Raw genomic sequence first — 14,870 nt, 5'->3', positions numbered from 1 at the left:
TTTTAACTCATCACAGGTACATGTGGAGGAGAGGTAGAGAGCTGTGCGTTTCCCCACAGTTAACAAATCTGTAGCTGTAATTTGATCTGCCTAAAGCTGACCGTCACACAGGTATCTTAAACAAAATCTAAAATGCCCTTAAATTGGTCTAAATTTTCCCAACCAAATTCTGCACAAACAAATGTTAACTATTAAGGGAATTCATTTTCTGAGTCATCACACACACAAGGATTCACTGAGTCTTTTCCTTCTTTTCTTTGAACTGTTCTAAACTTTTAGAACCTTTACCTTCCCCTGGAACTACCTACTCTCTCTGTTTTTACAGATTCACAGTCTTTAACAGTTAAAAAAGGGTTTGGTAGTTCAGCAGAGAGACTGTCCAGCCATCAAATTTGGGGGCTGGAGCAAAGCTGGGTACCATCTAACACTTGGTTAAGGGAACTGGTCAGCAGGAGTTTGATTTTGAATTATAGTTTTAGTGTAGAAGCTTTTTTCTTGTCTGAAGGAAACTGTAAAATCCATGCAAATCCACCTTACAGCATTGGCGCAACAAAAATGGCACACAGTTTCAAACACTGATAATAAAAATCTCAAGTATAAGGAAGCATGAAATCAGATGAGAAAAGAGAAAAAGAGATGGCATCACCCTCTTTTCTMCCTCACTACATGCTCTGTTTTTTGGGGGGGTTTTTTGCTTGTACCTGGAATTCCCCCTTCAGTCAGTGCAAGGTTTTACACTGATGAACAGTAAGGTTTTTGTGGCTGGTCTGAGGGGAGAAATAAAATAAACAAAAAAAAAGAAGCATATAGAGAAGATTTTCAGACAATCTGATTATCAATCAGATTATCAATCAACTGCAAGTTAGTATATCACAGTAAAAACACAGCAGTAATTACTTTCTGTTCTGACAGCACCTTACTTTGGCGGCTGGAAYTTCAAATGCACTAAATTTGTGTTAAGACTTAATTTACTGAAAAAGGTCAACAGTTTCTAGCAGGAAAAGGTTCTACCTTGGAGCACGACTTCATGGCTTTTGTCAGAGCTTCCACAAAACCCAAAGGCCTTGAGAAAGAAGCAGATTTCACCCACTGTTGCCTAGTCCAGCCCTGGTTCTACACCACCTCCTGCCTCCCACACCCCCATTAGAGAGTCTGTTTCTCACCCAAAAACAGACCAAAAAAACTGTCTGCAAGCTCTTCCACCTCTCTCTAAGTTGGGATTTGTATATCCTTCTCCTGTTTTGCCATGTTGATGCAGCCAATTGCCTTTGAAAGGCTTGGTCTCATTCTCTGGGGTTCAGTTTAAAAGAAACGTTCTGCAAACACTTGTTCATCTCAGCAAGGACAGAGCCCTTAACTGCAACCATGGGACACAGCTTTTAGTTGTAAAACTTAAATGGAAGGCCCATTCACTTGGTAAATTAACACATCTCAGCTACAGAATTTGAACCAAAGGGGGAGATGCAATTAAAAACAAAACTAAAATCACACACACAAGTGTTTGTCTKCATGCTTAAAAATAAAGAGAATGATCGGCCAAAAGGAATATGCCAAGCACTCCTACAGGTAAATTCTTAATTAATGTGTTTTTGGGAGGTTGCTGACACAGGAAACAAGCAGAACATCAAGAACAACAACACTTCAAGGAAACCTCTTTTTCATCCTGCAGAAAGTTGCTTTGCCTTGGCAGTTTATATTTTAACCTCTACATGATCATACTAAAAAARCATTACTTCTCTTCATTTTTCATTTTCATTTCATTTATTTTAAGCAAAAGAAGTAATATACATTTTACATTTATACCCTGCTCTTCCTATACACCTTTAAATATTCTCAAGACACTTATCATTCCTAATTTTTGCAAAGAGCTCAGCTCCAGTTACCCAGCCCATACACAAACAGTAGTCATGTGGCAATGAGCTCCCATTAGGKAAATCAAATTTAAATTCTGCTCCAAGACAGAGCATTTCAGTCACTGTCTGCATGTGGTTAATTGATAGACTATGGACAGAAAGTGAAAGCCATGTTATCAACATGTTAGCCGGGTTTCAGTGTTTGGGGATGAGAGGGAAAATCCTTATAATTTCCTGTTAAGCCTCAGATCATGTGGATTTTTCTCTGTACTGTAACTATTTGTATATAAAAGATACACCAACAGTTTTTGTAGGATTTTTACGTACAGAAACCATGAAAAAATAAGTTGTGATAAGTAACTGATAGAACCAGGCTAAAAACATCATCATCCTTCATTGAGATATTTCAAAGCTCCCTAGGAAAATTTTTCATTCATTTTTTAGAGGGTGCATGCACATAAATTCACAAGACATTCATTTTTAATTGTATTTTCAATACCTCTGGGATCCGTCTAAACTCTCCTGAGCAATTTCTCATCTCTTTAATTAATCTGGAAGAAAATACGTTTTGCCTAATTTGTAGGATTTTGTATTGTCAGGCAAAATGATCTTGTAGTTACTCTTTTGGCAAAWTGAGATTTTTCAATCTGTGTTTTTCAAATCAGAAAGAGGTAACATTTGCATTTTAATTTGTAAAAAGAAACAGGCAACACCAACCCTCATTTAGAAGATCCTGAACTCTGACAGGAGGGGTAACCAAATTACCAATTCAACTCTTGCAGCAGCAAACGTCATTAGCATTGGCCATGAAGTTCAATTAAATGGATCATACGAAGACTAACAGGCTGAAATCCTGTTACCCCTGAAGCTGACAGCMAAAATCTCACAGATTCCAGTGGGTGCAGCAGTGTGCTACAACCTTGACAAAGAAACCACCTGGAGCTTTGTGACACAAAGTAGCTGCTTTCCCAAGGACGTGTGCTACCTAAATACGCTCACACCCAGTCACAAATGTAATTTTCTTTGTGCTGCMGAGGTGGCTGAACTGATTTGCAGCGCTGCCAGAAGAGATGGACAAGCCACCAAGAGACTCTACAGCAGTCTTCTAATAATGCCTGCCTTTTACAGAGGCTGACCTCTTTTCACCTTGCTAAAAGCAGTAAGTAGTAAGTAATAGATCTTGTCAAAGGTTACTCTGTAGAATAACCTCTGGAGATATTAGATAGAGGTGTCCAGAGAAATACCACAAAGGTGCTGACAAGGAAACCAAAGGGATTATGATTAGGAAGTGTGAATAAGCTAAGGTTTCAAACATACTCAGATTTTGGTTAGAAATGCTGAAGTACAGGAAGGAAATGTTCTACATACCATCAAACCACCAAAACACACACTTGAAAAGACAAGTTAAAAAGCCATCACGTGGAGATTAAATACTGMACACATGATTTAAGAAAAGCAATTCCACACAACTAGAATAAGCAAGAATTTCCTCCTCATCAAATCCTAGTATGTCTCCTGACAAAAAAATGAGAAATTAAGCTGCTCAAAGGAAAAAGAAAAAAAAAACCATACCTAGGAAACATTAATTGTTCCTTCAGCTCCCTTTTAATCCACACTTGAATATTCAAATTAATCAGAACTTYGACTAGATAATTCCCAGTAAGAGAAATCTATTTAAGACATCCACATTTCCCTTAAAGAAGAACACTAAAATCCTAAAACAGTAGCTTTCTCCATTTACTCAAATTTTTGAATTTAACAATTTTGTAATGGTTTAATTCAAAAACGTCCAAGGTATTTCTGCTAATATATTCAGTAGAGGACAACCGGTCTTAAAATTACTCTCAGCAAAGGTGCTGTACAAAGATTTGGTTTCTTTCAGCCAATCTTTTTCTGATCCCATGAGTTGATTACATTGATTTTGCATTGCCCTCCAGGGAAGGCAATCATCTTCCCTGCTCCACTCAGATCAAATCAGACCAGACAAAGTCTTAGGAAATATTTGGGAGATGTGGCCAACAAAAGGCCTCTACCCAGCTATTTGAAGTTCTCAACCAACACAGCTTTCCAGGAGCTTGTCCCTGTCTCATATGYCCAGAATTCTATTGTTCAGACCAGAAAGATAAAGAGACTCCAGCCTTCCAAGCCTAGAGCAGACAAATAAAGGCAGATAAATAAGAAAGTGTTTGCATCAACCTGAAAGATTTTATTCAACACTAAAGAAAAAAAAACCCTCTGAAAGATGTAGTGTCTTATGCCTTCCTTAATATAAATCAATTTTCAAAGAAGATGTATCTCATTTTGAAAAAATGTTGAAATAGAGTATTTTGACTTTTTCACATATTTTTCTCCCCTTTTCTTTTGGCTGAAGCTACTCAGAAAATCTGAACTTTAACTCTGARCATTTTCATGCCTCCATGCTTTTCAGTAAAGTTATTTGTGTGAAAGTCTTTAGTGAATATTATTTTCCTTTAAAAAATATCACTAGCCTGGCTACAAAGGCCAGATACATACCCTCCCAAAGAGGCTGCTCAGAGGGCACTGACTTTACCCCTGGCAACTGCTGCTTGTCTGAACTCAGGATTGGATGGTGTCAGAGRAAAACCCTGTGGCCCAACTGTCTTCTCTACACAACAGCAAGGAAATCCCCTCTGTGCTAAATATGGGACTTAGCAAGAGACAAGAGGCTCTGGCAGGACCTTGCCACTTCTCAGAGTGTCTCACATGCACCATACTCTCCCAAGAGCAGAGTCAGTCATTAGGTGGAGAAATAATTAGCATTTCATGAAGGCACCAAAACGGTGATACTTTTTTAGCATRTATTTGAAGATGGTTAGTAGGAAGGCATTAGTTATGTGAGAAAAGTAATATCCACAGAATTAGAAAAGGCTGAAAAGTACTCCTATTTAGATTTTCATTTAATTCTTTCACAGCCAACCTTTATCAAAAATATGTTATTTCCATGGCATTGGCCACTTGCTTTGACCTTTTTCTCACCTAAAATAAGTACACAATTTACTGCTAAGCATCATTTACTATGCACACAAGAGTCTGTCATACAAACCAGTTGCCAGATTGCAGGTTTGGATTTTGTTTTAAAACACTGTGATGTCAGTATTTTACAAAATCGATTCTCCATGCAATTCCTGCCCATTCCAGGTACTACTGAGCACTAACCTCTCTACAAATGTAGACATGGGCATTTCCCTGTCTAGTATTTTCTAAGCWCTGAAGCCAAGTGAGAAATTKGYTTGAAATCTTGCTTGGGCTTYCTGAAAKCACCTGAACTCTGGTGGCTGCRACTTTATKAGTTGGGAAGGGCATAAGGTAGATYTCAYTGCCACAGTCACAYRGCCAYGWGGCTCAGCAATGACTCCCAATGCCACGTTTTCTTTCCCCYGTTCAAGGAAGGCTGTTTTCTTGAAAGAGATACAACAAGGAGCTCTGCACACCCAGTATGTGAAACTGAAGCTTCCCTTGCAAGGCATCCTCAATACATTCAACTGACACCAACATAGCAAATTCTAATTTAAAAAGAAAACCAAATCTATTTTCATGACTAGCTTGACAAAGCAGTCATCATCATGCCTCTTATTGTCCTCATTATAAATTAATTTAGAATTAATTACAATGCTGAAAATATTTCTCTCAAACTCCTTCTGCTCTTAAAAGCTTTCAGCCTGCTGAAAAGCTTTTGGCTGACAGTGCACTGACTCAAAACTCTGAAATGAAAACTGGAAGACTGACAGCCTASAAATAGGCTGTCTCAATATTTTGGAATAGTAAGATTTTGGCAAGAAAATTTGTGTAGAATCAGACAGCRCAAGAGAGAAAATRCARCACGAAGCATCCTGACTGCTACAGAGGGAGCAATGTTTTTCAGTGTTTCCTTGTGTATCCTGCTAGCTCCCCTCAATTTAGACAATCCAGTAAGAGGTTCAAGTGTARGGCCACAGCATAGCAGTAAAATAAACTATCTGGAACTCCTRAATTTTAGGRCATTATTAAGTTGGTTKGCTCATYTGAGATCCATTGACTTTAAGTGTTYCTGTTAAAAACAGCCCACTAYAATTTTTCGTTGAGGAACAAAGAAAAAAAGGTTGGGGGCATGCAAATAGATGAAAGCTTATTTTTCAAAGCACTTATTTGACTACACATAGCTGCAGTCATTAGACYCAAACCTTTTTAACTTAACAATGGGGAATACAAAATAGTTCTTGATAACATTAAAGGTCACTTTCAAATGAATGAAATTCTCTATTTTGTGTAATGTAACAGAGGCCAGAAATGTTCTTCTCCGAAGCAGGACTTTTGTATCATTAAGGTATTTGCAGAACTATTCATGTTGAGGGACTCCTTGAAGGTTACAGAATTACAGCATATACTTTTTCAGCTCTCTATGGAAGWGCTGAAGCATATCTTCATCTTTAACAAAGAGGGTTTTACTCCCAAGAACTTGCTAGCAGTTTGAATTAATTATGAAGAATTATGTTTCATCTCAGCAGTTTTCCTAAACTTTGGAGAAAAGGCACTCAATGTCACTGGTCCCTGAGTGTCCTCAACAGCCATTGACCTCAGTGGGAATTGACATCAGTCCTACTTTTTAGTCGATACATCACCTTGCACAATTAGATCCAACCCCCTTCCCTTCCTCCTAAGAATGCATTTTCTCCCACTAGCCATCTGATTTTTATTTTGCTTTGACCAGAGATKAAATGAATGTAGATGTTTTGGTGCTGACAACCTCCCTGTCAAATTATATAGTGACTTCTCATGCTAAAACTTGTTTGTTTTCACACCATCATCACTGATGATCTCAGCACAGCAGTGCTCCGAGAATAATGGTTTAGTCAAACGCAAAGCCAGCAGAAGGAACATAAAACAATGTGTGCTTATATAGGGCCTACATAAATAGTGCTTTTTAAAAATGTTTGGCAATGAAATAATAGTTGTGGGTTTGTTTCATTTTTTTTTTTCATAAATTAACCTCTGGATTGTGAAGGATCCAGAGTCTTTGCACACCAGCGTGGCTATAGGGCCTAAAAATATTTGTTATATCCTCTCACAAAAGAGTATACACAGAAGTTGCCCACTGTATGCCATTAACAATCAACCATGGGCCATATCCTCACTCCACACAGTTWCAAAGAAGTTAATCAATTTATACCAATTTCAAACATAACAGAGATGACCCCATATATGCTGGGCCAAACGAAGAGAATTGGAAGCAAGTGTACATGATTAGGGCTGGGCAAAGTGAAGGTTGTACACTGCACACTGTCTGTTTATCATTCTTTACTATGTTTTTCTTTATTCAAAATTCCCTTTTGATTGCTGTTAAAAAAAAAAAGTAAAAGAAAAAAAACAGAGTAGCTCAGGCAGTGACGATATTTTCTCCCATTTCTCGAAGACTTTGTTCTCACTCTCAGGTCAGCTTGGGAATTACGCAAGATGCCAGAGGGGCCTSGGTGTTGCTTTCCAGTGCTGCAAACAAATACTCCAACTTACTAAAACCGCAGAGCCACACTGCCTCCTCACTTCTTTCCCCCTCTATCACCTTTTTTTCCTTTTTTAAATACTAAAACAAAACCCAAAGCCTCCACATACAAACACAAGTGAAGTCTAAGGTATCACTCCCAATTCACAGCTGCGTCGTCAGGAGTGAAAATGCACATCATATTTAGGAGCAGAATTACATCCTGCCATGTCTAACTGAAAACCTTGGTGGGCTTTTCATCCGTGTTGTGCAAGCCTGAGGCCAGAGTGGTGACTGTCACAGCCAAAGAGACACAGACAGATAGATGATGGAGAGTGCAGACTGCGCACCCACACATAAAGCGCGTGAGAGGAAGGAGAGTGCACGGAAGGAATATTAATTGAGCAGAAAATAAGTATTCTCAATATCCCCCTGCCCCCTTAAAAAGTAGCCACATGATGAGGAGAGCTACGAACATGTTCATCTCGGGGAAACAGCCGTCCTTAACGTGACATGTAAGGCTATTACTTTAATAATGGGATTTGCACAGCGCACGACTGATAGGCTCCGTTCAGAATAGACCCCGTGAATCTAATTTTCTTCTCAATGAGTGTTATTGCAGTTGGTAACTCTACAGATTTCAATAGAGTTGCTCCAGATTTGTATCAGGGTGAGTGGAGAATTAGGCTCTACTATGATATTTTTTAAATCCACAAGAATGTAATTCTCCTTACCCAGTCATAAAACCCATGGCTCTTTTGATCCTTTCTACTTTCATAGCAAATTATTTACAGAAGCTTGTCTTTTAAAGATTCTCATCAAAATAGTTAAATTACTGCTTTCTCTCACTTTTTGTGATAAACCATCAATTACTTGAATTTAATCTATKTTCATGCCTGAGTCCATGTACTGCTTTATAAGCACTGAAGAATGAAAGAGCAGTACAGGAACTGTAGAAAATGTTTTAAGTTCTACATAATTCTTTTTTCTCACTGTCTTTTTAAAATACTTTTCCATCACACATCCAGTAAAAGAACACTGACTTTATTTAATAACAGATATAAAACAATATTTAAGTGCTACATGGATACATACAAGGATATAAAAGTAAGAAGAGRAGRAAGAGAAGGAAAATTCCTTAACTCRTGGTTACCCACAGAATCTCTTCTTTTCCCTCATTTTGTGCACTCTAGAAAATTATGGAAGTCTCTACAGATGTTGATCCTGAGCTCATCAACCTTTAAAATAAAAATGCAAATGCCATTCCCCCCTGCCCCTACCATTGCCAGCAAAAGGAGCTTCTTTTTTAAGGCACAAGAAATGAAGTTGATGTGGTGGTTGAAATTATCACAAACCCTTAACCAAAATTTCTTATTCCTAAAGCATTCATTCTGTAATGAAGTTAAACATAAGTAGTAAAAGACATTGCTGAACAAAGCAATTGATGATCTTTTTTCTACTCCATTGCTCCATTTTTAGTTTTTTCAGGCTGTATTGTACAATCATCCTAAGAAAAGAAGTTTCCTATAAGTGGGATACTGGCAAACTCAAATTTCTAACACAGACAGTGCTGTTTCTGGACAAGCACAATTCCCRGCTCTTTGTTACCACACACTCAGGTCACCTTTGGAGTTCCTGCTGGGCACCTAAAAAAAAAAACCATGACAGACTCATTCACTGACTTGACCAGAACAAAAAGCATGTTTAACCAAAACAATTGCCTAAAATTAATTCAGAGTAGTACCTATGGAGGTATGATTTACTATTACAGAATTATGGAATCATTTCAGTTCAAAAAGTCCCTTAAAATCATCAAGTTAGGCTGTTAACCCAGCACTCTCAAATCCACAAAACCATGTCCCCAACTGCCACATCTACACATCTTGTAATTACCTCCAGGGATGGTGACTCAGCCATTTCCCTGGGCAGCCTATTCCAATGCCTGACAACCCTTTYRGTGAAGAAATTTTTCCTAATATGCAAGCTAAACCTCTTCTGSTGCACCTTGAGGCCTTTCATAATTTAAAGCTCTGCACCTAACAACTGAGTATTGCTCAGAGTACTGAAAAAAAGTTTTTTTTAAAGTTAAGTGAGAGGTATATTAGGACTGGGAATGATTGCAAACCAGCTCTCCCATGACTGAATTACTGGCAGCTGATTTGCAGCACCAGTGCATGATCAAGTGATCTACTAACATCATCATCCATACCTTGGAGCATTTGCTTAGGCAGAATACTACTCTACAGATAGTATTTTCAGGATTCCAGAACTGAAAGTTTTAAAGGACAAAAAAAAAAAGGAAAAAAAAAAGAGAGATGGAGTGCAATACATTAACATCTCAATTTATGCTTGCTGTTGTAGCTGTTCTATATAATGCATCCTAAATCCAGTCTCAGATTCTGTTTATTGTGCTRCAGAGCCCCCTGTGTTGGGCACATTAACTAGCATTCCTTACATTAGACCAGAAGAAGAAAAAAATCAGATGTAAAATCTAGAAGCCACTGGTCCAGGCTCATTTCCCAGTGAAGACAAATTAGTTTTTGAGTACTTGTAAACAGCTCAGAGAAAGGTGGTGATGGACAATGCTGCCTTACATGGAGTGTGAGAGAGTAACCGAAGGCACAAGCCCACAAAGTAAACAGGTAAAAAAGCAGCTTCCTCTAAATGAGAAAGAACAGCRGTATTAATTACATTTCTCTGTATTAACTTTAGCCATCATTTAAGGATGACTAGTTTAAACTCAATACATCCCCAGACATAAAACTTTAAAACACTCAAACATTCTGAGATTGGGACCAGGCATTTCAACTGCATTGAAATGTTCACTGAGTGGTGGCACCCAAATACAGGGCCCGTAGGAAGGAAAGAAGTTCAGATGAGAGAAARTCAAGCTGCTTGAGAAAACACTGCAAAGGGTAAAAAGGCAGTAGGAACTATTTGTAGAGTTTATGTGGGGTAAAAATCAGGTGAGAATAAACCATGCCCAATTCTTGAGCTAACAGAGGTCTAGGCACCCTAGGAAGAGCAATGAAAACTTTCAGAGCCAAGGAAAAGCAAAATCAGCTGGCAAAGGTAAGAGAGGATTTGCAGTATTTTTTCCAATTAAATTCAAATCTCATTCCTTCTGGTTTCTTCTAAAGACATTGCTGTTTTTATCACCCATAAAGTGGTGCCTTCTGGCCAAGCAGGGCTGCACCCCACATCTTCAAATCACCTCATGTAGCAGGGTGACACAAGTGACATGAGCCCTCTCAAAGGAAGAGATTATTAAACCCACACACCTACACAAACACTGCTGGTGACAGTGTTTCAAGGCATTTATTCTAAAGTTGTGTGTGGGACCGACGTCTTGAACAAATTCTCAAAAAAGTATAAGACGGAAACAAGAACCAAAAGCAAAACATCTTTTAAGCTAAGGAAATTGTTGTAAGCTTTCAATGTTTTAGTTTGAAAATCCTACAGCCTTCAGCAAAATCCTTGGAAAATCTCTTTGTGTTTATAAAATAGCATTTGATATCAGAATCTAAAAACCTACAAACCAGAGAAAACAACCCTTTCTTAACTCTCTAAGGGCAAATAACACCTGCATTTCCCATGCAATGGGTAGTAAAGAAATGCTGACTCTCGGTAATTTTAATTACAGGCTAAAACAACACTTTCATGAAAAACAGTAGATTGAATATTATTTTAGAATTTCAGGGTTGCCCCGTCAACCTGAGCCATCATAGGAGCAAGACAATCAGTGTACAAACCAACACAAGAACTCCACAGAGGTAAAAAGATACARGAGCTTATCTGCTTCAACAAATCCTTTCATCACATATCCAAAACAATTATTTTATGTATGTTATGTTGTTCTTGGTATGTATACATGAGACAATTTAAATAATTTATTTGATTTTATGTGTAAACAAAAGAAAAAAGTATTTCCATTACAGGATTTTTTTTATATGTCAAGTGTACAAAAGCTAATTTCTGTACTTATACCTATAATGTGGCTAAAGTTAAAATACAGCAYGATAACATTTGGTCTGAGATCACTGCGTTGTCTGTGTCAGAGAACACCACACCTTCAGAATTGTAAATTAGCATAGTAATACGACTTTCAGTWAGAGGAAAAAATACGTTTTCATAGTTCTTATTCCAAACTGTTGTTTTAAATTTGTGATCAAATTCAATCATTTCTTAAGGTGGAGAAATGCAAAGGCCTTAAAAGTTCTTTTTAAGGCTAGAGCCCCTAAAAAGCACTGGAGCATTATAATTTGCTGAGATAATTTACCTAGGAATAAGGAGGGAGGGAGGTTGAACTGTTTGCAGCATGGAGAGAGGGAAAATCAACAGAAATTGTTTTGAGATACTGCAGAGKGACCTACCAAGCTGCCTGATCGGCCCTGGACTTAGTACTTAAAACTGACAGAACCTCAAAGCATTTTAAATATTTCTGCTAGGACTCCTATGTATTTGTATCAATGAGAGTTTACACATGAAAGATTAAGCCAAATAGGCTGGCTTAATTATATATGTCTGTCTATTAATTTGATTAGTATGAGATAACCAAAACTGAATCAAAGCAAAAGAATCACCTAGACCGGTGAAGCAGAACTGAAAACTTGTTGCTTTATACATCTGTTTTTCCCAGCAACTGAGTCTACTGAGTAGACTATTCCTGTAATGAGTTATGAGAAAAATCAGCGTTCACAAGCCTTGAGAAAAAAAATCATTTTGTTCCAATAATAAATCATATGGTCCTTAACAAGTTTTTTTTTTTAATGTTTTAAGTAAAAGCAGTTTTGCTCTTCTTTTATTTCAAAATCTTGTCCTTAAATAGTTTCCTCATAATGAAGAGTTTATAAGAAAAATGGTAACTGGAATTAAAGTTAAGCTTAAAAGACAGCTAATAATATATAAACATAGGTATAAACCCYCAAGGCAACAGGTTTACAGGAAATACATGAAGTTAACTAATGGCAGAAATTAGAGACACAGAATGACAGCATAGAGGAAAAGTCCTTGATTAAAGAAATTGTGTTAAAAGCAACAACAACCTTGCAAGAACTCTTCTAATATTTAAGAACCTCATATCCTGATAAGGGGCACAGAGACAGGTTTTTAGAGGGGGCCACAAGGAGACAAGTTAATAACCCAGTTTCAAATCATCCTGCAAGACTTACTGAGCTCAGAGAGATTCTGCCCACACAGAGTTGAAAGGTTTAGTGTGTAAAAGCTGTCTTCTGAAGGCATTGGGAGATTACCTCTCTCTTATCAACTCCAGAGCAAACTCGAGCTCTCCCAGCAATGATCTTTTACAGAAGACTCTTCGGCAGTGAACAGGATAAATGTGATTGCAGCACATTTTAGATTCTCAGTGTGAGGAAGTGAATATCAAATTAAAAAAGCACCTATTACTCTTTATCTCCATAAGCCGTTCTGCTAAGTGGTGATATAAATAAAATTACATGTACAATCTCGCTTCTATCTTTTCTTTAAATGTATATACATGATTTCTTTCCCTTTACATTCCCTGGGTTAAATTAGCAGAAGTGGAGTTTGATAAATTGAAGCTGAACTATAAATGGGTGTTTTGGAAGGGGGAAAGGGTTTCCGCTTGTTCTAAATGTGTAAACTTTTAAAAATATTGCAATTTTAAATCTTGGAAAAGTGCCATCCAATATTCAAGACTGGCAGACGGCGCTTATTGCCCTTTTTATATGCTATTACAAAACTTTTTGATTTCAGGCATTAGCTTGACTATTCCTAAGAGTTTCCAATTAAAGATGTAACAATAGGAGACTAYAGCCGTTTCTTTTTCATGCCATAAGTTCATTATTTCTATTTCCTGTTTCACTCAAGTGTTTCTTTTAAAGTTTTGAAACTTTGATGATCTCCACAGCTGAAACCAAACATAAATCCCATGCAAGCTAATGGGACAAAGGAAAACCCCAAATCTATCAACAGCAGTACATACCAGTCCTTCCCAATCCAGGTACAGTAAAGAGCAATGAAAAATCCCTGGCTAGTTATCATAAAAACGGACTCCTTACCATAATCTGTAGAACAATGTCAGGTCCGAGTTGTTTTGTTCAACCACCACACCAACYGTTCCTTCTTTTTAGTGACTTATTTAAAAAAATAACAACTCACTTTGCCAGTGATAGCTGGGGGRAAAACTCCCAAGAGCTTTCAGGCTTCATTAATTAAGTCCATCAGAACTGTACTTCATTTAAGCAGCACAAAACAGTCCAATCAAGAGTTACGTCCCAAGCTGTAGCTATTTGCCCCTCTCTCCTTTTCTTCCTCTCACCCTCTCTTTCAGTAAATGAGACTAATTTTTCCAGTAGCCTTTAACTCCCCAGATTAACTGAAGTGGAAAATGTGACTACAAACCCATAGCACTGTCTAGCCTCCAACCCAGCACAGAATCAACTTTGTTGTAAGTGTTGAAGGACACCTAGCAAGCTGCTACTCGCTAAGTTCACAACCGAGGCATGATATTCACACAGAACAGGACTGCGCCATCTAGTTTGAGTTAGCTGCCAGCCAGGCTTTGGGAGCAGATGCCTCGGGATGCAGGGCTTTAGCCCTTGGGAATGTTCAGTTTCTTACAGATTCAATTGTGGTGTGCTTTTTTTGCTTTTTTTTTTTTTTTTTTTTTTAATAAAATATCACAACTGAGATAATCCACATCTAGTGGATATGGGAAAATTCAGGCTATAATAGCGCAGCAAACTTCTACATCTATCTTTGATTTACAAGATAAAAGCAACTTTTAAATTAAAGAGCCTTTCTGCTAATAGAGCTTATTATGCCAGAGACAGGAATGATTTTCCTAGAAAGTTGTCCCTGTGTGCATGCCTATTATCTTTGCTTTCCCCCTTCCACTAATGAGCATTTATCTAAAGAGCCTGTTAATCCTCTGATGTGTGCTTCTGGTCAGAGGTAACAGTTTGAATAAAACCACTAATCACTTATCACTAATCACTGATCATTAATCACACTTTTCCCTAGTGCTTTGCGACCTGTACAGCTCCCTTTAGGATTAAGGAGTCACAAATAAGGATTTTTGCCATTTTTTATTAAGAATTTCCAGCTTTTGATACCGACAACCYCATTCGCCACATAAAAGTTACAAAATACTGAGCGGGGACTTTTACCACTGTACAGTTTTATGCTGAAAATAAACCGTATCWTATGGAAGCATACTTCCTTCAGCAAAAATTCACACAAATTACCCTACATTTTTGCTTTCAGCTCTCACTTTCCACCTCTCAATTTTCTTTCAGTCCACTTTCTGGATTATCTTTTCATGACAGTATCTTACAAGAAAGTTTTCCTCCACCACTGTTCCTTAACACACTGTTGCTGGTCCAAATGGCCAGACAGGGAAGGTCTGGTGCACACCAGCGGGTAAAATCTGCAGTCTCAAGAACAGCCCAAGTAAGATGCTTCACAGTAATTATCATGCTTCTGCTCAGGCTTCAATTTCATCTAGCTAACCACTATTTCTTACTGATAATATATGGAAATCTTGTAATCTTGCCGCT

Source organism: Malurus melanocephalus, unplaced genomic scaffold (assembly GCF_030028575.1).
Source record: "Malurus melanocephalus ecotype Western Australia unplaced genomic scaffold, MMel_1.1 scaffold_53, whole genome shotgun sequence".
Classification (NCBI taxonomy): domain Eukaryota; kingdom Metazoa; phylum Chordata; class Aves; order Passeriformes; family Maluridae; genus Malurus; species Malurus melanocephalus.
Note: the sequence above shows the minus strand (reverse complement) of the source record.